Here is a 24,086-nt window from a genome sequence, read left to right on the forward strand (position 1 = left end):
ATTTGACCTAGAAAAGCTACTTTTTATTATTATTGCTATTAATGTTAATATAATTTTCATCTTTTATTTGTATTAAAGTTCTATAAAAAAAAATATCTGTTTTTTGCCTTTTTCATAAAGTAGTTAGATATGGGTCAAATTGACCCGTAACACCATAGATGTTACTAGAGTTAATAATATAAAATATATATATGTATATTTTTTTATACTTAAGAAATGTGTTCTAAAACCCTTCAGTAATAGTCAGGTAATATGACAAACTTTTTTAAGTTTATATTATTCTCTTGAGGTTCATTTGACAATATTTTTATATTGAAAATGAAGGGTATGCTCTCAAATGAAAGGCCCAGGGGGCCACGACAAAAATATTAAAATCAATCCTTCAATGGATGAGAATCCCTAACAAGTTAACTAAGAGGTAAGAAACAAATTGGATCATAAATAACTGTTTTTAGGGTATCCTAGGGGTGATTTAAGACACGGGTCAAAACCGACCCGTTAACATAATAAAGAGTAACAGTAAGCTAACACTAGAGGAAGAATATACATCCAAAAATCATGGAGTTTAAAAGTTAGGGTAGACTGTCAAAATCTTTCGAGCCATGGAATATTGTTAAAGATGTGCTTCCATCTTGTTTCCTGTATGGCTTTCATTATACCTTTGTTTCTCAGACTGTATATAATGGGATTGATAAAAGGAGTAAACACAGTATATAACAGGGATAAGATTTTACCGATGGTCGATGATTGCTCTTTTGTTGGAAAAACGTAAACACTGAATAGAGTCCAGTAGAATATGGAGACCACAGTGAGGTGGGAGCTACAGGTGGAGAAGGCTTTCTGTCTACCTGTACTGGATGGAATGTTTAAAATGGTGGAAACAATTTTTATATAAGATGTTATGATTATTGTGCTTGGAATGATAGCTACAGGAATACTTAGAACATACATCTCCAGTTCAACAATAAATGTATCTGAGCAAGAAATTGCCAGCAAAGGAACAAGATCACAGAAAAAATGGTTAATGTCGTTTGGCCCACAGAACTTCAACATTGATATTGATATGTTGTCAGACAATATAATAGTAAACCCGACCAACCAACACAAGCTGGCTAATTTCACACAATGAGCTGATGTCATTATAGAAGCATAACGAAGTGGATTACAGATGGCCACATATCTGTCATATGACATCACAGCGAGGAGAAGACATTCAGATGTTATAGATACGCAAAAAAGATAGAACTGAATGATACAACTAAAAAAAGTACCGTAATTGTCCCTCCATTATTCAGTAAAATGTAGAGAATGTTGGGGACAATATCTGTGGTCAACAAGAGGTCACTGATGGACAGTTGTGAGATGAAGAAGTACATTGGAGTGTGGAGGTTCTTGTTGGTGGACACCAGGGTGATGATCAAGAGATTTCCACATATTGTCCCACAGTAAACCACCAGGAAAAGAAAAAACAGAAACACTCTCAAATCTTGACTTCCCTGAAATCCCATAAGGAGAAATTGAGTGACCACAGTCAGATTGTTCTCCTATATTTAAAACAAAAAGGGGTAAAATATTAAAAGACATCACAAAAGAAAGTTTCTCATTAAAGAGACAAGAACAGTGAAGAGGACCCTGTCACTATTGCTCTCTTCGTGGAAGTGTGGAAGCTCTTATTAGAGCTCCCTGGACAGACTTTGCGCAAGCCACTCCATTTAATAGATCCCAAGTGTTGCCCTAACCTTTATTCTGGACTTACACAGGAACCCTTGGACTGTGGACATAGGGCACAAAAAAGTGGTTAATACAATAATTGGATAAATCAGGAACACACAAAAGGAGCAAAGAACAGAACTCTAGACCAAGTAAGCAGTACTTATTGAGTGGCAGTGGAAGTCCGAGATTCAGGGATTTAAATAGCTGACAGCACCACCCAAGGCTCTCTCTGACTTTTGTTGTGTGTCACCAGCAGCTATGATGTGATGCCATCCAGTGGACAAAGCAAAAATCTGGACAGGAACTGGCAAAGATGTTACAGAGCCTGAATATTGTCAGGAATAAGAAGTGCATTTAAAAACATTTATTGTCCATACAGGAAATTATCCAGAAATGTCATTGAGCATAAACTACTTCTATATAGTGTAAGTGATGTCCATGTTCTCACAATAGTTTACTGGAGAAGAACACTATTGAAATTTAGAAATGTATTTAAAGAAAATGCCCGAATCATCAAAACTGAAGGATATGGCTGACTGCTAGTGGTTTTACCTCCCTGGTTCTTAGTCTGAGTCTCAATGTATTATATTAAATTAAATATTGGGGATTGCTTGTGTCACTCCATACCTGTACACTACTTATAATGTAAATTATTGTATGGCGTTCTTGTTGCATTCACAGGTCGAATTGATATATTAACAAAAAAAGAGATTTCTCCAAAAGGGATCCTGGGCTGAACCTCATAAGTCTAGAGTAATGAAAAATCTAAACTCCAGATTAACTAGAGTTTCTCAGTTTTCTTTTCGGTCAATTTTCCTTTCAGTAAAACATCTGTCCCACATATTGGTGCACAGTTTCTATCGTGTCCAGAAAAAGACTTAGACTAAAAACCTGATAATCTCAAATAGTATACATTAATATTAGACATTATTAAACATTGTATAAATTCTCAGGCAGGTTATGATCAAATTTAGTTAAAAAAAAACAAAGAACATATATTTGTTAACTGTCCCATTCTTGTGAGGAACCCTATGCTACAGAATTCTTCAAAAAATCCACTCAGAGTATGAGCTCACAATGTCCTTTTTAGGTGGATCCTGCCTTAAACACACCAGAAAAAATAGCTAAATAGCAAAAAAAAGGAAAATAATGCAGAGAAATATAAAAATAACAACGCTGTTGAATATTTCCATCTTATGAGCCTCCTCAAAATGCAGGTAAAAATGGGAAAGAGCGGGTCTTAAAGACGTCGTGTGCACATACCATAACTCGATTTTTAAGAAATATGTTCTAGTAGTTCTCTAGTACCCACGTTTTGTCATTACAGCGTCATGTGTTATCTACCATGAATTCTGCCAGGTGATTTCTTCTCCTACAGAATGCTTTTTTCCTTATAGATATAAATTAGCATTTTCTGCTGTTTTCTTGGACAATTCTTATTTCTGTCCATAAATATGTGTAAAATAAGGTATTGTGAAATATGATAATATCATGAACAGACTAGCTGTATTTATTCACATTTAGAACTCAATTTGTCCATAAGATTAATCTACAGAGATATTTATGGCTGATTCCCCAGAGAACTTAGAAATAAAAAGTCATTGTTGTTTTCCTTCAGGAATAGATAAAATATTGGAAGACAGACATTGGGAAAAATTACTTATTACACTGTCCTAGAGCCAAATTGGTTCAGAGATGAAAAAGGTTTGTTAGGTGTCAAGTTCCCGCCACTGCACAGGGGGAATCTCGAACCATGTCTGCTGTGGTCCCCAATTCTCCTCCAGCCACAGTGGAGCCTGCTCAGCAGAGACGTTGGTCCCAGCGTCTTGCTCAGGCTGATACTGGACAACTGGTTACTACTGCTCTTCCAGGCTCTACCTTTGTAGCCAGCAGTGTTCAGCAGCAAGCAGTTCTTTCTGGGACTAAGTCCTGAATTTCCCATACTGAGCATGCCCACGGAATGACCTCCCATCGTAGGTCGGGGTGTTATGGACCTGGTGGTTAGGAGCATCCGAAATGACCTGATGGTTAAACCGATACAGGACAAGCTCTGGGAAGTGGGAACTCTACTGACCGCAACCCCTAATCCTATCACACACACTAGAAATAGCCGTGGAGCGTACCTGACTCTACCTAGACGCCTCGTCACAGCCTAAGAACTAGCTAGCCCTAGAGATAGAAAATTAAGCCTACCTTGCCTCAGAGAAATTCCCCAAAGGAAAAGGCAGCCCCCCACAAATATTAACTGTGAGTTAAGATGAAAGTCACAAACACAGAAATGAAACAGGTTTCAGCAAAGGGAGGCCAGACTTACTAAACAGACAGAGGATAGGAAAGGTAACTTTGCGGTCAGCACAAAAAACTACAAAAGACCACGCAGAGTGTGCAAAAAGACCCCAGCACCGACTCACGGTGCAGAGGTGCCACTCTACATCCCAGAGCTTCCAGCTAGCAAGGCAAAATCATGATAGCAAGCTGGACAAGAAAACAATGAACAGAAAATAACAATCAGGGACTTAGCTTCTGCTGGAGTAGACAGGTCACCAGAAAGATCCAAGAGCGAACCTAACCAGTACAAGAACATTGACAGCTGGTAAGGAGTAATGATCAGAGTGGAGTTAAATAGAGCAGCCAGCCTAAGAATAAACTAGGTCACCTGTGGAAGGAACCTCAGAACCAGCAGCTCCACTCACAGCCACCAGAGGGAGTCCATGGACAGAACTCGCCGAAGTACCATTCATGACCACAGGAGGGAGTTCGATAACAGAATTCACAACAGTACCCCCCCCTTGAGGAGGGGTCACCGAACCCTCACCAGAACCCCCAGGCCGATCAGGACGAGCCAATTGAAAGGCACGAACCAGATCGGCAGCATGAACATCAGAAGCAACAACCCAGGAATTATCTTCCTGACCATAACCCTTCCACTTGACCAGGTACTGGAGTTTCCGTCTCGAAATACGAGAATCTAAAATCTTCTCCACCACATACTCCAACTCCCCCTTGACCAACACCGAGGCAGGAGGGTCAACGGAGGGAACCATAGGCGCCACATATCTCCGCAACAACGACCTATGGAACACATTATGGATGGCAAGAGAAGCTGGAAGGGCCAAACGAAATGACACAGGATTGAGAACTTCAGAAATCTTATAAGGGCCAATGAAACGAGGCTTAAACTTAGGAGAGGAAACCTTCATAGGAACATATCGAGACGACAACCAAACCAAATCCCCAACACGAAATCGGGGACCAACACAGCGACGGCGGTTAGCGAAACGTTGAGCCTTCTCCTGGGACAATGTCAAATTGTCCACCATGTGAGTCCAAATCTGCTGCAACCTGTCCACCACAGAATCCACACCAGGACAGTCCAAAGGCTCAACCTGCCCTGAAGAAAAACGAGGATGGAAACCAGAATTACAGTAAAAAGGCGAAACCAAAGTAACCGAGCTGGCCCGATTATTAAGGGCGAACTCAGCCAAAGGCAAGAAGGACACCCAATCATCCTGATCAGCAGAAACAAAACATCTCAGATATGTTTCCAAAGTCTGATTGGTTCGTTTGGTTTGGCCATTTGTCTGAGGATGGTAAGCCGAAGAAAAAGACAAATCAATGCCCATCTTAGCACAAAAGGACCACCAAAACCTCGAAACAAACTGGGAACCTCTGTCTGAGACGATGTTCTCCGGAATGCCATGCAAACGAACCTGTTGTGAATTCTGTGGCAGAGCTCCCTCTTGTGGTCACAAGTGGTACTTCGGCTGATTCTCTCTGTGATCTTCCGTGGGTGGAGAAAAGTGGTACTGCGGCTTCTGAGTTTCCTTCCTCAGGTGATATGGTGAAGTCGTTAGGTGCTACCCTATTTAACTCCACCTGGTGCTTGGATCCTTGCTTCCAGTCAATGTTCTAGTGTTGGACCTGTTTCCTCCTGGAGTGTTCCTGTGGCCTGCTGATCTGCATAGCTAAGTTCCTCTTTGCTTTTTGCTTGCTGCTTTTTCTATTCCAGCTTGTCTATTTGTTTTTTCTGCTAGCTGGAGGCTCTGGGACGCAGAGGGTGTACCTCCGTGCCGTTAGTTCGGTACGGAGGGTCTTTTTGCCCCTTTTGCGTGGATTTTGTAGGGTTTTGTGTTGACCGCAAAGTTGCCTTTTCTATCCTCGCTCTGTTCAGGAAGTTGGGCCTCACTTTGCTAAATCTATTTCATCTCTACGTTTGTCTTTTCATCTTAACTCACAGTCATTATATGTGGGGGCTGCCTTTTCCTTGGGGGTATTTCTCTGAGGCAAGGTAGGCTTATATTTCATCTTCAGGCTAGCTAGTTTCTCAGGCCGTGCCGAGTTGCATAGGTAGCGTTAGGCGCAATCCACGGCTGCCTCTAGTTGTGTTGGAGAGGATTAGGGATTGCGGTCAACAGAGTTCCCACGTCTCAGAGCCCGTTCTTATTTTTTGGGTTATTGCCAGGTCACTGTATGTGCACTGACCTCTATGTCCATTGTGGTTCTGAATTACCAGCCATAACAGTACTGGAAGCCAAAAGTACTAATGATTCTCAATAGAAGGAAAAAAGAAGTTCTGAGACCATTTTTTTTCCTTTGCACTGTGTTTTGCTTTTTTTTTTTTCCCCTAGACATTTTGGTGGTTCAGGTCACAGGTGTAGCAATGGACATTAAAGGTCTGTCTTCATGTGTGGATCAGCTCACGGCAAGAGTACAAAGTATTCAAGACTTTGTGGTTCAGAATTCTATGTTAGAACCGAGAATTCCTATTCCTGATTTGTTTTTTGGAGATAGAACTAAATTTCTGAGTTTCAAAAATAATTGTAAACTATTTCTGGCTTTGAAACCTCGTTCCTCTGGTGACCCAGGTCAACAAGTTAGGATCGTTATTTCTTTTTTGCGTGGCGACCCTCATGACTGGGCATTTTCTCTTGCGTCAGGAGATCCTGCATTAAGTAATATCAATGCGTTTTTCCTGGCGCTCGGATTGCTGTACGATGAGCCTAATTCTGTGGATCAGGCAGAGAAGAATTTGCTGGCTCTGTGTCAGGGTCAGGATGAAATAGAGGTATACTGTCAGAAATTTAGAAAGTGGTCCGTACTCACTCAATGGAATGAAGGTGCGCTCGCAGCTATTTTCAGAAAAGGTCTCTCTGAAGCCCTTAAGGATGTCATGGTGGGATTTCCTATGCCTGCTGGTCTGAATGAGTCTATGTCTTTGGCCATTCAGATCGGTCGACGCTTGCGCGAGCGTAAATCTGTGCACCATTTGGCGGTAGTACCTGAGCTTAGACCTGAGCCTATGTAGTGCGATAGGACTTTAACCAGAGTTGAACGGCAAGAACACAGATGTCTGAATGGGCTGTGTTTCTACTGTGGTGATTCCACTCATGCTATCTCTGATTGTCCTAAGCGCACTAAGCGGTTCGCTAGGTCTGCCACCATTGGTACGGTACAGTCAAAATTTCTTCTGTCCGTTACCTTGATCTGCTCTTTGTCATCGTATTCTGTCATGGCATTTGTGGACTCAGGCGCTGCTTTGAATTTGATGGACTTGGAGTATGCTAGGCGTTGTGGGTTTGTCTTGGAGCCCTTGCAGTGTCCTATTCCATTGAGAGGAATTGATGCTACGCCTTTGGCCAAGAATAAGCCTCAGTACTGGACCCATCTGACCATGTGCATGGCTCCTGCACATCAGGAGGTTATTCGCTTTCTGGTGTTGCATAATCTGCATGATGTGGTCGTGTTGGGGTTGCCATGGCTACAAGTCCATAATCCAGTATTAGATTGGAAATCCATGTCTGTGTCCAGCTGGGGTTGTCAGGGGGTACATGGTGATGTCCCATTTCTGACTATTTCGTCATCCACCCCTTCCGAGGTTCCTGAGTAATGTTGAGCGATACCGTCCGATACTTGAAAGTATCGGTATCGGATAGTATCAGCCGATACCCGAAAAATATCGGATATCGCCGATACCGATATCCGATACCAATACAAGTCAATGGGACATCAAGTATCGGAAGGTATTCTCATGGTTCCCAGGGTCTGAAGGAGAGGAAACTCTCCTTCAGGCCCTGGGATCCATAGGGATGTGTAAAATAAAGAATTAAAATAAAAAATATTGATATATTTACCTCTCCGGCGGCCCCTGAACTCAGCGCGGGTAACCGGCAGGCTTCGTTGTTCAAAATCAGCGCTTTTAGGACCTGAGAATCACGTCCCGGCTTCTGATTGGTCGCGGGCCGCCCATGTGACCGCCACGCGACCAATCACAAGCCGCGACGTCACCGCAAGCTATTAACGCGCTAATTTTTAAAAATGAGCGCGTTAATGGCTTTCAAAGACGTAGCGGCTTTTGATTGGTCGCGGCCACGCGACCAATCACAAGCCGCGACGTCACCGCAAGCTATTAACGCGCTCATTTTTTAAAATGAGCGCGTTAATGGCTTTCAAAGACGTAGCGGCTTGTGATTGGTCGCGGCCACGCGGTCGCGGTCACCGCAAGCTAATAACGCGCTCATTTTTAAAAATGAGCGCGGTAATGACTTTCAAAGACGTAGCGGCTTGTGATTGGTCGCGGCCACGCGACCAATCACAAGCCGCGACGTCACCGCAAGCTATTAACGCGCTCATTTTTAAAAATGAGCGCGTTAATGACTTTCAAAGACGTAGCGGCTTGTGATTGGTCGCGGCCCGCGACCAATCAGAAGCCGGGACGTGATTCTCAGGTCCTAAAAGCGCTGATTTTGAACAACGAAGCCTGCCGGTTACCCGCGCTGAGTCCAGGGGCCGCCGGAGAGGTAAATATATCAATATTTTTTATTTTAATTCTTTATTTTACACATCTCTATGTATCCGATACCGATACCCGATACCACAAAAGTATCGGATCTCAGTATCGGAATTCCGATACCGCAAGTATCGGCCGATACCCGATACTTGCGGTATCGGAATGCTCAACACTATTCCTGAGTTTTTGTCTGATTACCGGGATGTATTTGATGAGCCCAAGTCTGATGCCCTACCTCCGCATAGGGATTGTGATTGTGCTATCGATTTGATTCCTGGTAGTAAATTCCCAAAAGGTCGACTGTTTAATTTATCTGTGCCTGAGCACGCCGCTATGCGGAGTTATGTGAAGGAGTCTTTGGAGAAGGGGCATATTCGCCCGTCATCGTCGCCATTGGGAGCAGGGTTCTTTTTTGTAGCCAAGAAGGATGGTTCACTGAGACCTTGTATAGATTACCGCCTTCTGAATAAGATCACGGTGAAATTTCAGTACCCCTTGCCATTGTTTTCTGATTTGTTTGCTCGGATTAAGGGGGCTAGTTGGTTCACCAAGATAGATCTTCGTGGTGCGTATAATCTTGTGCATATTAAGCGAGGCGATGAGTGGAAAACTGCATTTAATACGCCTGAGGGCCATTTTGAGTATCTAGTAATGCCATTCGGACTTGCCAATGCTCCATCAGTGTTTCAGTCCTTTATGCATGACATCTTCCGAGAGTACCTGGATAAATTCCTGATTGTGTACCTAGATGACATTTTGATCTTCTCGGATGATTGGGAGTCTCATGTGAAGCAGGTCAGAACGGTGTTTCAGGTCCTGCGTGCTAATTCATTGTTTGTAAAGGGATCAAAGTGTCTCTTTGGTGTTCAGAAGGTTTCATTTTTGGGGGGTTTCATTTTTGGGGTTCATTTTTTCCCCTTTTACTATCGAGATGGACCCTGTTAAGGTCCAAGCCATCCATAATTGGACTCAGCCGACATCTCTGAAAAGTCTGCAAAAGTTCCTGGGCTTTGCTAATTTTTACCGTAGCTTCATCTGCAATTTTTCTAGTATTGCTAAACCATTGACCGATTTGACCAAGAAAGGTGCTGATGTGGTCAATTGGTCTTCTGCTGCTGTGGAAGCTTTTCAAGAGTTGAAGCGTCGTTTTTCTTCTGCCCCTGTGTTGTGTCAGCCAGATGTTTCGCTTCCGTTCCAGGTCGAGGTTGATGCTTCTGAGATTGGAGCAGGGGCTGTTTTGTCGCAGAGAAGTTCTGATTGCTCGGTGATGAAACCATGTGCCTTCTTTTCCAGGAAGTTTTCGCCTGCTGAGCGAAATTATGATGTGGGCAATCGAGAGTTGCTGGCCATGAAGTGGGCATTCGAGGAGTGGCGTCATTGGCTTGAAGGAGCTAAGCATCGCGTGGTGGTCTTGACTGATCATAAGAACTTGACTTATCTCGAGTCCGCCAAGCGGTTGAATCCTAGACAAGCTCGTTGGTCGTTGTTTTTTGCCCGTTTTGACTTTGTTATTTCATACCTTCCGGGCTCTAAAAATGTGAAGGCGGATGCTCAGTCTAGGAGTTTTGTGCCCGACTCTCCGGGTGTATCTGAGCCGGCGGGTATCCTCAAAGAGGGAGTAATTGTGTCTGCCATCTCCCCTGATTTGCGGCGGGTGCTGCAGAAATTTCAGGCTAATAAACCTGATCGTTGCCCAGCGGAGAGACTGTTTGTCCCTGATAGGTGGACGAATAAAGTCATCTCTGAGGTTCATTGTTCGGTGTTGGCTGGTCATCCTGGAATCTTTGGTACCAGAGAGTTAGTGGCTAGATCCTTTTAATGGCCGTCTCTGTCGCGGGATGTGCGTACTTTTGTGCAGTCCTGTGGGATTTGTGCTCGGGCTAAGCCCTGCTGTTCTCGTGCCAGTGGGTTGCTTTTACCCTTGCCGGTCCCGAAGAGGCCTTGGACACATATCTCTATGGATTTTATTTCAGATCTTCCCGTCTCTCAAAAGATGTCAGTCATTTGGGTGGTCTGTGATCGCTTCTCTAAGATGGTCCATTTGGTACCCTTGTCTAAATTGCCTTCCTCCTCTGATTTGGTGCCATTGTTTTTCCAGCATGTGGTTCGTTTACATGGCATTCCAGAGAATATTGTTTCTGACAGAGGTTCCCAGTTTGTTTCGAGGTTTTGGCGAGCCTTTTGTGGTAGGATGGGCATTGACTTGTCTTTTTCCTCGGCTTTCCATCCTCAGACTAATGGCCAGACCGAACGAACCAATCAGACCTTGGAGACATATCTGAGATGCTTTGTTTCTGCTGATCAGGATGACTGGGTGTCCTTTTTGCCTTTGGCTGAGTTCACCCTTAATAATCGGGCCAGCTCGGCTACCTTGGTTTCACCGTTTTTCTGCAACTCTGGGTTCCATCCTCGTTTCTCTTCAGGGCAGGTTGAGTCTTCGGACTGTCCTGGTGTGGATACTGTGGTGGACAGGTTGCAGCAGATTTGGACTCATGTAACATAGTAACATAGTAACATAGTTAGTAAGGCCGAAAAAAGACATTTGTCCATCCAGTTCAGCCTATATTCCATCATAATAAATACCCAGATCTACGTCCTTCTACAGAACCTAATAATTGTATGATACAATATTGTTCTGCTCCAGGAAGACATCCAGGCCTCTCTTGAACCCCTCGACTGAGTTCGCCATCACCACCTCCTCAGGCAAGCAATTCCAGATTCTCACTGCCCTAACAGTAAAGAATCCTCTTCTATGTTGGTGGAAAAACCTTCTCTCCTCCAGACGCAAAGAATGCCCCCTTGTGCCCGTCACCTTCCTTGGTATAAACAGATCCTCAGCGAGATATTTGTATTGTCCCCTTATATACTTATACATGGTTATTAGATCGCCCCTCAGTCGTCTTTTTTCTAGACTAAATAATCCTAATTTCGCTAATCTATCTGGGTATTGTAGTTCTCCCATCCCCTTTATTAATTTTGTTGCCCTCCTTTGTACTCTCTCTAGTTCCATTATATCCTTCCTGAGCACCGGTGCCCAGGAAGGATATGTAGTGGACAATCCAATTTGACCTTGTCCCAGGAGAAGGCTCAACGTTTCGCTAATCGCAGACGCTGTGTGGGTCCCCGACTTCGGGTTGGGGACTTGGTTTGGTTATCTTCTCGTCATATTCCTATGAAGGTCTCCTCTCCTAAGTTTAAACCTCATTTTATTGGTCCGTATAGGATTTCTGAGGTCCTTAATCCTGTGTCTTTTCATCTGACCCTTCCAGATTCTTTTTCCATACATAACGTATTCCATAGGTCATTGTTGCGGAGATACGTGGCACCCGTGGTTCCATCTGTTGACCCTTCTGCCCCGGTTTTGGTGGAGGGGGAGTTGGAGTATATTGTGGAGAAGATTTTGGATTCTCGTGTTTCTAGACGGAAACTCCAGTATCTGGTTAAGTGGAAGGGTTTTGCTCAGGAAGATAATTCCTGGGTCTTTGCCTCTGATGTCCATGCTCCCGATCTTGTTCGTGTCTTTCATATGGCTCATCCTGGTCGTCCTGGGAGCTCTGGTGAGGGTTCGGTGACCCCTCCTCAAGGGGGGGGTACTGTTGTGAATTCTGTGGCAGAGCTCCCTCTTGTGGTCACAAGTGGTACTTCGGCTGATTCTCTCTGTGATCTTCCGTGGGTGGAGAAAAGTGGTACTGCGGCTTCTGAGTTTCCTTCCTCAGGTGATATGGTGAAGTCGTTAGGTGCTACCCTATTTAACTCCACCTGGTGCTTGGATCCTTGCTTCCAGTCAATGTTCTAGTGTTGGACCTGTTTCCTCCTGGAGTGTTCCTGTGGCCTGCTGATCTGCATAACTAAGTTCCTCTTTGCTTTTTGTTTGCTGTTTTTTCTATTCCAGCTTGTCTATTTGTGTTTTCTGCTAGCTGGAAGCTCTGGGACGCAGAGGGTGTACCTCCATGCTGTTAGTTCGGTACGGAGGGTCTTTTTGCCCCCTTTGCGTGGATTTTGTAGGGTTTTGTGTTGACCGCAAAGTTGCCTTTTCTATCCTCGCTCTGTTCAGGAAGTTGGGCCTCACTTTGCTAAATCTATTTCATCTCTACGTTTGTCTTTTCATCTTAACTCACAGTCATTATATGTGGGGGCTGCCTTTTCCTTGGGGGTATTTCTCTGAGGCAAGGTAGGCTTATTTTTCATCTTCAGGCTAGCTAGTTTCTCAGGCCGTGCTGAGTTGCATAGGTAGCGTTAGGCGCAATCCACGGCTGCCTCTAGTTGTGTTGGAGAGGATTAGGGATTGCGGTCAACAGAGTTCCCACGTCTCAGAGCTCGTTCTTATTTTTTGGGTTATTGCCAGGTCACTGTATGTGCACTGACCTCTATGTCCATTGTGGTTCTGAATTACCAGCCATAACACGAACCACATGCTGGAAAAATAATGGCACCAAATCGGAGGAGGAAGGCAATTTAGACAAGGGTACCAAATGGACCATCTTAGAGAAGCGATCACAAACCACCCAGATGACCGACATCCTTTGAGAGACAGGGAGATCTGAAATAAAATCCATGGAAATATGCGTCCAGGGCCTCTTCGGGACCGGCAAGGGCAAAAGCAACCCACTGGCACGAGAACAGCAGGGCTTAGCCCGAGCACAAATCCCACAGGACTGCACAAAAGAACGCACATCCCGTGACAAGGAAGGCCACCAAAAGGATCTAGCTACCAAATCTCTGGTACCAAAGATTCCAGGATGACCAGCTAACACCGAACAATGAACCTCAGAGATAACTCTACTAGTCCGTCTATCAGGGACAAACAGTTTCTCCGCTGGACAACGGTCAGGTCTGTCAGTCTGAAACTTCTGCAGCACCCGCCGCAAATCATGGGAGATGGCAGACAAAATTACCCCCTCTTTGAGAATACCAGCCGGCTCAGGAACATCCGGAGAGTCAGGCACAAAGCTCCTTGAAAGGGCATCAGCCTTCACATTCTTAGAGCCCGGAAGGTATGAAACCACAAAATCGAAACGGGAGAAAAACAGCGACCATCGAGCCTGTCTAGGATTCAACCATTTGGCAGACTCGATATAAGTCAAATTCTTGCGATCCGTCAAGACCACCACGCGATGCTTGGCTCCTTCAAGCCAATGTCGCCACTCCTCGAATGCCCACTTCATAGCCAACAACTCTCGATTGCCAACATCATAATTGCGCTCAGCAGGCGAAAACTTTCTAGAAAAGAAAGCACATGGTTTCATCACCGAGCCATCAGAACTTCTTTGAGACAAAACAGCCCCTGCTCCAATCTCAGAAGCATCAACCTCGACCTGAAACGGGAGCGAAACATCTGGCTGACACAACACAGGGGCAGTAGAAAAACGACGCTTCAACTCCTGAAAAGCCTCAACGGCCGCAGAGGACCAATTGACCACATCAGCACCTTTCTTGGTCAAATCAGTCAACGGTTTAACAACACTAGAAAAATTAGCGATGAAGCTACGGTAAAAATTAGCAAAGCCCAGGAACTTCTGCAGGCTCTTCACAGATGTAGGCTGAGTCCAATCATAAATGGCCTGAACTTTAACAGGGTCCATCTCGATAGTAGAAGGGGAAAAAATGAAACCCAAAAATGAAACCTTCTGAACCCCGAAGAAACATTTAGACCCCTTCACAAACAAGGAATTCGCACGAAGGACCTGGAACATCATTCTGACCTGCTTCACATGAGACTCCCAATCATCCGAAAAGACCAAAATATCATCCAAATAAACAATCATGAATCTATCCAGGTACTTTTGGAAGATGTCATGCATAAAGGACTGAAATACAGATGGAGCATTAGAAAGCCCGAATGGCCTCACCAGGTACTCAAAATGGCCCTCGGGCGTATTAAATGCTGTTTTCCATTCATCGCCCTGTTTAATACGCACAAGATTATACGCCCCTCGAAGATCTATCTTGCTGAACCAACTAGCCCCCTTAATCCGAGCAAACAAATCAGACAGTAGCGGCAAAGGGTACTGAAATTTGACCGTGAGCTTATTAAGAAGGCGGTAATCAACACAAGGTCTCAAAGAACCATCCTTCTTGGCCACAAGAAAGAACCCTGCTTCCAACGGTGATGACGACAGGCGAATATGCCCTTTCTCCAAGACTCCTTTATATAACTCCGCATAGCGGCGTGTTCTGGCACAGATAAATTGAACAGTTGACCCTTAGGAAACTTACTACCAGGAATCAAATTAATAGCACAATCACAATCCCTATGAGGAGGTAGGGCACTGGATTTGGGCTCATCAAATACATCCCGGTAATCCGACAAAAACTCAGGGACTTCAGAAGGAGTGGAAGACGAAATTGACAGCAATGGAACATCACCATGTACCCCTTGACAACCCCAGCTGGACACAGACATTGATTTCCAATCCAATACTGGGTTGTGGACCTGTAGCCATGGCAACCCAAAAACGACCACATCATGCAGATTATGCAACACCAAAAAGCGAATATCCTCCTGATGGGCAGGAGCCATGCACATGGTCAATTGAGTCCAGTACTGAGGCTTATTCTTGGCCAAAGGCGTAGCATCAATTCCTCTCAATGGAATAGGATACTGCAAGGGCTCCAAGAAAAAACCACAGCGCCTGGCAAACTCTGTCCATCAAATTCAGGGCAGCGCCTGAATCCACAAATGCCATGACAGAATAGGATGACAAAGAGCAAATCAGAGTAACGGACAAAAGAAATTTAGACTGTACAGTACCAATGGTGGCAGACCGAACGAACCGCTTAGTGCACTTAGGACAATTGGAAATAGCATGAGTGGAGTCACCACAGTAAAAACACAGCCCATTCTGACGTCTGTGTTCCTGCCGTTCAGCTCTGGTCAAAGTCCTATCGCATTGCATGGGCTCAGGCCTATACTCAGAGAGTACCGCCAAATGGTGCACAGCTTTGCGCTCACGCAAGCGCCGATCGATCTGAATGGCCAAGGACATAGACTCATTCAGACCAGCAGGCATGGTAAATCCCACCATAGCATCCTTAAGGGCCTCCCAAAGACCCTCTCTGAAAGTTGCCGCCAGGGCATACTCATTCCACTGAGTAAGCACAGACCACTTTCTAAACTTCTGACAATATACCTCCACTTCATCCTGACCCTGACACAAAGCCAGCAAGATTTTCTCTGCCTGATCCACTGAATTTGGTTCATCATAAAGCAATCCAAGCACCAGAAAAAACACATCTACATCACGCAATGCAGGATCTCCTGGCGCAAGGGAAAATGCCCAGTCCTGAGGGTCGCCACGCAAGAAAGAAATAATAATTTTCACTTGTTGAACGGGGTCACCAGAGGAGTGGGGTTTCAAAGCAAGAAACAGTTTACAATTATTTTTGAAATTCAGGAACTTAGATCTATCCCCAGAAAACAAATCAGGAATTGGAATTCTAGGCTCTAACATCGGATTCTGAACTACAAAATCTTGAATGCTTTGTACCCTTGCAGTGAGATGATCCACACAAGAGGACATACCTTGAATGTCCATATCTACACCTGTGTCCTGAACCACCCAAAGGTAAAGGGGAAAATAAAGACAAAACACACTGCAAAGAAAAAAAAATGGTCTCAGAACTTCTCTTATCCCTCTATTGAGATGCATTAATACTTTTGGCCAGCTGTACTGTTATGGACCTGGTGGTTAGGAGCACCCGAAATGATCTGATGGTTAAACCGATATAGGACAAGCTCTGGGAAGTGGGAACTCTGCTGACCGCAACCCCTAATCCTATCACACACACTAGAAATAGCCGTGGAGCGTACCTGACTCTACCTAGACGCCTCGTCACAGCATAAGAACTAGCTAGCCCTAGAGATAGAAAATTAAGCCTACCTTGCCTCAGAGAAATTCCCCAAAGGAAAAGGCAGCCCCCCACAAATATTAACTGTGAGATAAGATGAAAGTCACAAACACAGAAATGAAACAGGTTTCAGCAAAGGGAGGCCAGACTTACTAAACAGACAGAGGATAGGAAAGGTAACTTTGCGGTCAGCACAAAAAACTACAAAAGACCACGCAGAGTGTGCAAAAAGACCCCCGCACCGACTCACGGTGCGGAGGTGCCACTCTACATCCCAGAGCTTCCAGCTAGCAAGGCATAATCATGATAGCAAGCTGGACAAGAAAACAATGAACAGAAAATAACAATCAGGGACTTAGCTTCTGCTGGAGTAGACAGGTCACCAGAAAGATCCAAGAGCGAACTGAACCAGTACAAGAACATTGACAGCTGGCAAGGAGTAATGATCAGAGTGGAGTTAAATAGAGCAGCCAGCCTAAGAATAAACTAGGTCACCTATGGAAGGAACCTCAGAACCAGCAGCTCCACTCACAGCCACCAGAGGGAGTCCATGGACAGAACTCGTCGAAGTACCATTCATGACCACAGGAGGGAGTTCGATAACAGAATTCACAACAGTACCCCCCCTTGAGGAGGGGTCACCGAACCCTCACCAGAACCCCCAGGCCGATCAGGACCAGCCAAATGAAAGGCACGAACCAGATCGGCAGCATGAACATCAGAAGCAACAACCCAGGAATTATCTTCCTGACCATAACCCTTCCAGGTACTGGAGTTTCCGTCTCGAAATACGAGAGTCTAAAATCTTCTCCACCACATACTCCAACTCCCCCTTGACCAACACCAGGGCAGGAGGGTCAACGGAGGGAGCCATAGGCGCCACATACCTCAGAACCAGCAGCTCCACTCACAGCCACCAGAGGGAGTCCATGGACAGAACTCGCCGAAGTACCATTCATGACCACAGGAGGGAGTTCGATAACAGAATTCACAACATCGGGGGTCACATGCTTAGGTCCTGTTGTGGTTCCTATTGGACCACTAGGAAGGTCCTTGTCTGCTGCTGCAGCTATAAAAGGTTTGCATGGCTGCACGGCCATGAGCTAGTATCAACCTATGTCAAGAGCTTTGCTGCTTTAGTGGTCATGTCTGCATGAGGTCAGGGTTGGCTGAAATAAGCCTCTAGAATACCGGCACTTCTGGTGAGGAGTTTTGTGTTTTTGAATTCAGGGCTTGGCTGAAATAAGCCCCTAGAATAACAGCACCTCCGGTGAGGAGTTTTGTGTGCTTTTCTGACTGCGTGACTACTGGTTGCTCTCTGCTCAGTTAGGTAGCTGTGATCCTCTGTGAAGTTAACAGGGCACAGCATTTTCCTATCTATGCGATTCTGTGAAGTAACAGAGTTCGCTTATACCGCCATATAGTGCCGCCAATTCTAGCAGTAGGTTGCTCTCCTGCACGGTGGATACCGGGTTGCGAACACACCTATTATTACTTATATATATACTCTGTGTGTTCCGCCAACCCTAAAGGTACCGTCACACTGAGCGACGCTGCAGCGATACCGACAACGATCCGGATCGCTGCAGCTTCGCTGTTTGGTCGCTGGAGAGCTGTCACACAGACGTCACCGCTCTGCTTTCCGGCCGCTGGGCTTACACAGGGCAGAGAAGCAGAGCGCCGAGGGACAGACAGCGGAAGGTAAGTATGAAGTGTTTTTTTTTTTTTTACTTTTACGCTGGTAACCAGGGTAAACATCGGGTTACTAAGCGCGGCCCTGGGCTTAGTAACCCGATGTTTACCCTGGTTACCAGTGAAGACATCGCTGAATCGGTGTCACACACACCGATTCAGCGATATCTGCAGGGAGTCCAGCGACCAAATAAAGTGCTGGACTTTCTGCAGCGACCAACGACATCACAGCAGGATCCTGATCGCTGCTGTGTGTCAAACTGAACAATATCACTAGCCAGGACGCTGCAACGTCACGGATCGCTAGCGATATCGTTCAGTGTGACGGTACCTTAACACAATTGAACTTAACTAATCTTGTGGTGCTGGAAATGAATATTATGCTTAACCCCTTTCTGCCATTAGACGGACTATCCCATCCATGTGAACTGGGAATTAATTTTCATGGACGGGATACTACATCATATGCGATCAGCCGCGTTCACAGGTGAGTCACGGACTGCTCCTGGCACTTTAACCTCCGGAACACTGCGATCATACATGATCGCAGTATTCCAGTGGCATAGGGAAGCATCAGGCAGGGAGGGGGCTCCCTGCGAGCTTCCCTGAGACACTCAGAACAACGCTATGTGATCGCGTTGTTGCAAGGGTCTCTTCCTGTTTTCTCCCTGCAGGCCCCAAATCCAAGAAGGCCACGGGGTGCCGGCAAGCCTCCTGCACTGCCTGTCAGATCAGCGATCTGACACTATATAGTGATGTCCCACCCTGGGACAATGTAAAAAAGTTAAAAAAAAATATTTCCATGTGTAAAAATATTTTAAAAAATCCTAAATAAAGAAAAAAATTAGATGAATATTGATCCAATAAATAAATTTATTTATGTAAATAAAAAAACAATAAAATTCTACATATTTAGTATCGCCACGTCCGTAACGACTCGACCTATAAAACTGTGCCACTAGTTAACCCCTTTAGTGAATATCGTAAAAAAATAAATAAAAAACGAGGCAAAAAACAATGCTTTGTTATCATACCGCTAAACAAAAAGTGGAATAACACGAGATCAAAAAGACGGATATACATAAACATGATACCGCTGAAAACGTCATCTTGCCCGCAAAAAACGAGCTGCGATACAGTGTCATGAGCAAGAAAATAAAAAAGTTATAGCCCTTAAGAATAAAGCAATGCAAAAATAATTATTTTTTAATATAAAATAGTTTTTCTTGTATAAAAGCGCCAAAATATAAAAAATGATACAAAAGAGGTATCGATGTATTCGTACTGACCCGAAGAATAAAACTGCTTTATAAATTTTATCATATGTGGAAAAATATAAACACCCCCCAAAAAGAAATTAATGACTTGCTGTATTTTGTTCATTCTTCCTAACAATAATCAGAATAAAAAGCAATCAAAAAATGTCATGTGCCCGAAAATAGTACCAATTAAAATGTCAACTCATCACACAAAAAACAAGACCTCACATGACTCTGTGGGCCAAAATATGGAAAAATTATAGGTCTCAAAATGTGGTGATGCAAAAACTATTTTTTGAAATACAAAGCATCTTTTAGTGTGTGACAGCTGTAAAAAAAAAACCGCTATAAAAACCCGCTATAAATAGTAAATCAAACTCCCCTTCATCACCACTTTAGTTATGGAAAAATAATAAAATAAAAAAAAGTATTTATTTCTATTTTCCCATTAGGGTTAGGGTTAGGGCTAAAGTTAGCTTTGGGGCTACAGTTAGGGTTAGGGCTAAAGTTATGGTTAGGGTTGGGGCTAAAGCTAGGGTTAGGGTGGGGGCTAAAGTTAGGGTTAAGGTTTGGATTACACGTATGGTTGAGATTAGAGTTAGGGGTGTGTCATGGTTAGCGGTGTGGTTAGGATTATTGTTGGGATTAGGGTTAGAGGTTTGTAGGGGTTAGGGGTGTGTTGGGGTTAGGGGTGTGTTGGGGTTAGGGTTGGGATTAGGGTTAGGGGCGTGTTTGGGTTAGGGGTGTGGTTAGGGTTATGGTTAGGGTTGGGATTAGGGTTATGGGTGTGTTTGGGTTAGGGTTGGAGTTAGAATTGGGGGGTTTCCACTGTTTAGGCACATCAGGGGCTCTCCAAATGCGACATGGTGTCCGATCTCAATTCCAGCCAATTCTGCATTGAAAAAGTAACAGTGCTCCTTCCTTTCCGAGCTTTACTGTGCGCCCAAACAGGGTTTACCCCAACATATTGGGTATCAGCATACTTAGGACAAATTGGACAACAACTTTTGGGGTCCAATTTCTCTTGTTACTCTTGGGAAAATTAAAATTTGGGGGCTAAAAATCATTTTTTTGGAAAAAAAAGATTTTTTATTTTCACGGCTCTACGTTATAAATTGATAAACTGTAGTGAAACACTTGAGGGTTCAAAGTTCTCACAATACATCTAGATAAGTTTCTTGAGGGGTCTAGTTTCCAATATGGGCTCACTGGTGAGAGGTTTCTACTGTTTAGGTACATCAGGGGCTCTACAAACACAATGTGAAGCCCGCAGACCATTCCATCCAAGTCTGCATTCCAAAACGGCGCTCCTTCCCTTCTGACCTCTGCCATGCACCCAAACGATGGTTCCCTCCACATATGGGGTATCAGCGTACTCAGGACAAATTGAGCAACAACTTTTGGGGTCCAATTTATTCTGTTACCCTTGGGAAAATAAAAAAAAAATTTGGGGGCTAAAAAATAATTTTTGTGTAGAAAAAAAAAGATTTTTTAATTTTATAAACATCTGTGAAGAACATGGGGGTTCAAAATGCTCACCACACATCTAGATAAGTTCCTTAGGGGGTCTACTATCCAAAATGATGTCAATTGTGAGGGGTTTCCACTGTTTAGGCACATCAGGGGCTCTCCAAATGCAACATGGCGTTCTATCTCAATTCCAGTCAATTTTGCATTGAATAGTCAAATGTCGCTCCTTCCCTTCCCAGCTCAGCCATGTACCCAAACAGTGGTTTACCTCCACATATGTGTTATCAGTGTACCCAGGACAAATTGCCCAACAACTTTTGGGGTCCAATTTCTTCTGTTACATTTGGGAAAATAAAAAATTGTGGGCAAAAAATCATTTTTGTGAAAAAATATGATTTTTTATTTTTACTGCTCTACATTATAAACCTCAGTGAAGCACTTGGTGGATCAAAGTGCTCACCACTAGTGTTGAGCGATACCGTCTGATACTTGAAAGTATCGGTATCGGATAGTATCGGCCGATACCGATATCCGATACCAATACAAGTCAATGGGACACCAAGTATCGGAAGGTATTCTGATGGTTCCCAGGGTCTGAAGGAGAGGAAACTCTCCTTCAGGCCCTGGGATCCATATTAATGTGTAAAATAAAGAATTAAAATAAAAAATATTGATATGCTCACCTCTCCGGCGGCCCCTGGACATCACGCGGGTAACCGGCAGGCTTCTTTGTTTAAAATGCGCGCGTTTAGGACCTGAGGAATAACGTCGCGGCTTCTGATTGGTCGCGTGCCGTCCATGTGACCGCGACACGACCAATCAGAAGCCACGACGTCATTCCTCAGGTCCTAAATTCCTAGAATGAGGAGTTTAGTGCCTGAGGAATGACGTAGCGGCTTCTGATTGGTCGCGTCGCGGTCACATGGGCGGCACGCGACCAATCAGAAGCCGGACGTCATTCCTCAGGTCCTAAACGCACGCATTTTAAACAAAGAAGCCTGCCGGTTACCCGCATGATGTCCAGGGGCCGCCGGAGAGGTGAATATATCAATATTTTTTATTTAAATTCTTTGTTTTACTCCTCACTATGGATCCGATACCGATACCCGATACCACAAAAGTATCGGATCTCGGAATCGGAATTCCGATACCGCAAGTATCGGCCGATACCCGATACTTGCGGTATCGGAATGCTCAACACTACTCACCACACATCTAGGTAAGTTTCTTAGGGTGTTTACTTTCCAAAATGGTGTCACTTGTGGGGAGTTTCCACTGTTTAGGCACATTAGTGGCTCTCCAAACATGACATGGCTTCCTATCTCAATTCCAGCCAATTTTGCATTGGAAAGTTAAACGGAACTCCTTCACTTCCGAGCCCTGCCGTGCGCCCAAACAGTGGTTCTCCCCACATATTGGGTATCTGCGTACTCAGGGAAAATTGTAACAACTTAACAACTTTTGGGATCCAATTTTAACCTTTTACCCTGTTAAAATAAAAGAAATTGGATCTAAAGTTAATTTTTAGTGAAAAAAGTTAAATGTTCATTTTTTTAAAGGGAACCTGTCATCCTCAAAATCGAGGGTGAGCTAAGCCCACTGGCATAAGGGGCTTATCTACAGCATTCTGTAATGCTGTAGATAAGCCCCCGATGTATCCTAAAAGATGAGAAAAAGAGGTTAGATTATTCTCACCTGGGCAGGCGGTCTGATCCAGTGGGCATCGCGGTCCGATCCGGGGCATCCCATCTTCATAGGATGACATCATATACTGGTCTTCACGCTGCGGCTCCGGCGCAGGTGTACTTTGTCTGCCCTGTTGAGGGCAGAGCAAAGTACTGCAGTGCACAGGCACCGGGAAAGGTCAGAAAGGCCCGACACCTGCGCACTGCAGTACTTTGCTCTGCCCTCAACAGGGCAGACAAAGTACACCTGCGCCGGAGCCGCAGCATTAAGACCAGAAGAGGACATCATCTGACCGGACCGCGACACCCATCGGACCTGAGCGCAGCGGGACCACCCCTGGGTGAGTATAATCTAACCTCTTTTTCTTATCTTTTAGGATACATCTGGGGCTTATCTACAGCATTGCAGAATGCTGCAGATAAGCCCCTGATGCTGGTGGGCTTAGCTCACTCTCGATTTTGGGGGTGACAGGTTCACTTTAAACATTCCAAAAATTCCTGTGAAAAACCTGAAGGGTTAATAAACTTCCTAAATGTGGTTTTGAGCACTTTAAGGGGTGCAGTTTTTAGAATTGGGTATTTTCTGTCATATAGACCTCTCAAAGTGACTTTAATTGTGATGTGGTTCCTAAAAAAATGGTGGTGTAAAAATGAGAAATTGCTGGTCAACTTTTAACCCTTATAACTACCTTAAAAAAAATTTGGGTTCCACAATTGTGCTGATGTAAAGTAGACATGTGGGAAATGTTACTTATTAAGTATTCTGTGTGACATATCTGTGATTTAAGGGCATGAAAATTCAAAGTTGGACAATTGCAAAATTTTCAAATTTTTGGCCAAATTTCTGTTTTCTTCACAAATAAACGCAAACTATGTCAAGGAAATTTTAGTAATAACATGTACAATATGTCACGAGAAAACAATGTCTGAATCACTGAAATCCGTTGAAGCGTTCCAGAGTTATAACCTTATAAAGGGACAGTGGTCAGAATTGTAAAAATTTGCCCGGTCATTAACATGGAAACCACCCTTGGGGGTTGAGGGGTTAAATTTGCTGATTGGCCCTAATTTTAGGCTATGTGCACACTTTGCAGATTCCACTGCGGATTTTTCCGCAGCGGAATTGCAAAATCCGCAGTGAAAACCCATCGCGGTTTTTACTGCGGATTTATCGCAGTTTTTACTGCGTTTTCTTCTGCGGATTTTCAACTGCAGTTTTTTATTGGAGCAGCTGAAAATCCGCAGAAAAGAAGTGACATGCTGCGGAATGTAATCCGCAGCGTTTCCGCGCGGATTTTTCTGCAGCATGTGCACAGCGTTTTTTGTTTCCCATAGGTTTACATTGAAATGTAAACTCATGGGAAACTGCTGCGGATCCGCAGCGGTCAAATCCGCTGCGGATCCGCAGCAAAATCCGCAAAGTGTGAATATAGCCTTAAAGATCCAGAGGAGGTTGTAATTACTTATGACACCTTTCATGCAGCTTATAGAAAAACTGTGTGTATATTATTTAATCATCATTATTGCTTTGTTAGTACCTCATCATCTATTACATCATTTATTAAACTATTTGAAGAGCACAGATGGATCTGGTGTCTATCGGAGATAGAACACTGTTAAATATGTGGCCTG

At 44.2% G+C, this 24,086-nt stretch overlaps 1 pseudogene; it reads right to left on the minus strand.

Annotated features, from left to right (window-relative positions):
* Positions 1-585: 585 nt before the first annotated feature.
* The window catches only part of LOC138674769 (olfactory receptor 6F1-like), a 51,780-nt pseudogene continuing 28,279 nt past the window's right edge, over positions 586-24,086 (minus strand).

The sequence above is a fragment of the Ranitomeya imitator genome, chromosome 4 (assembly GCF_032444005.1).
Source record: "Ranitomeya imitator isolate aRanImi1 chromosome 4, aRanImi1.pri, whole genome shotgun sequence".
Classification (NCBI taxonomy): Eukaryota; Metazoa; Chordata; class Amphibia; order Anura; family Dendrobatidae; genus Ranitomeya; species Ranitomeya imitator.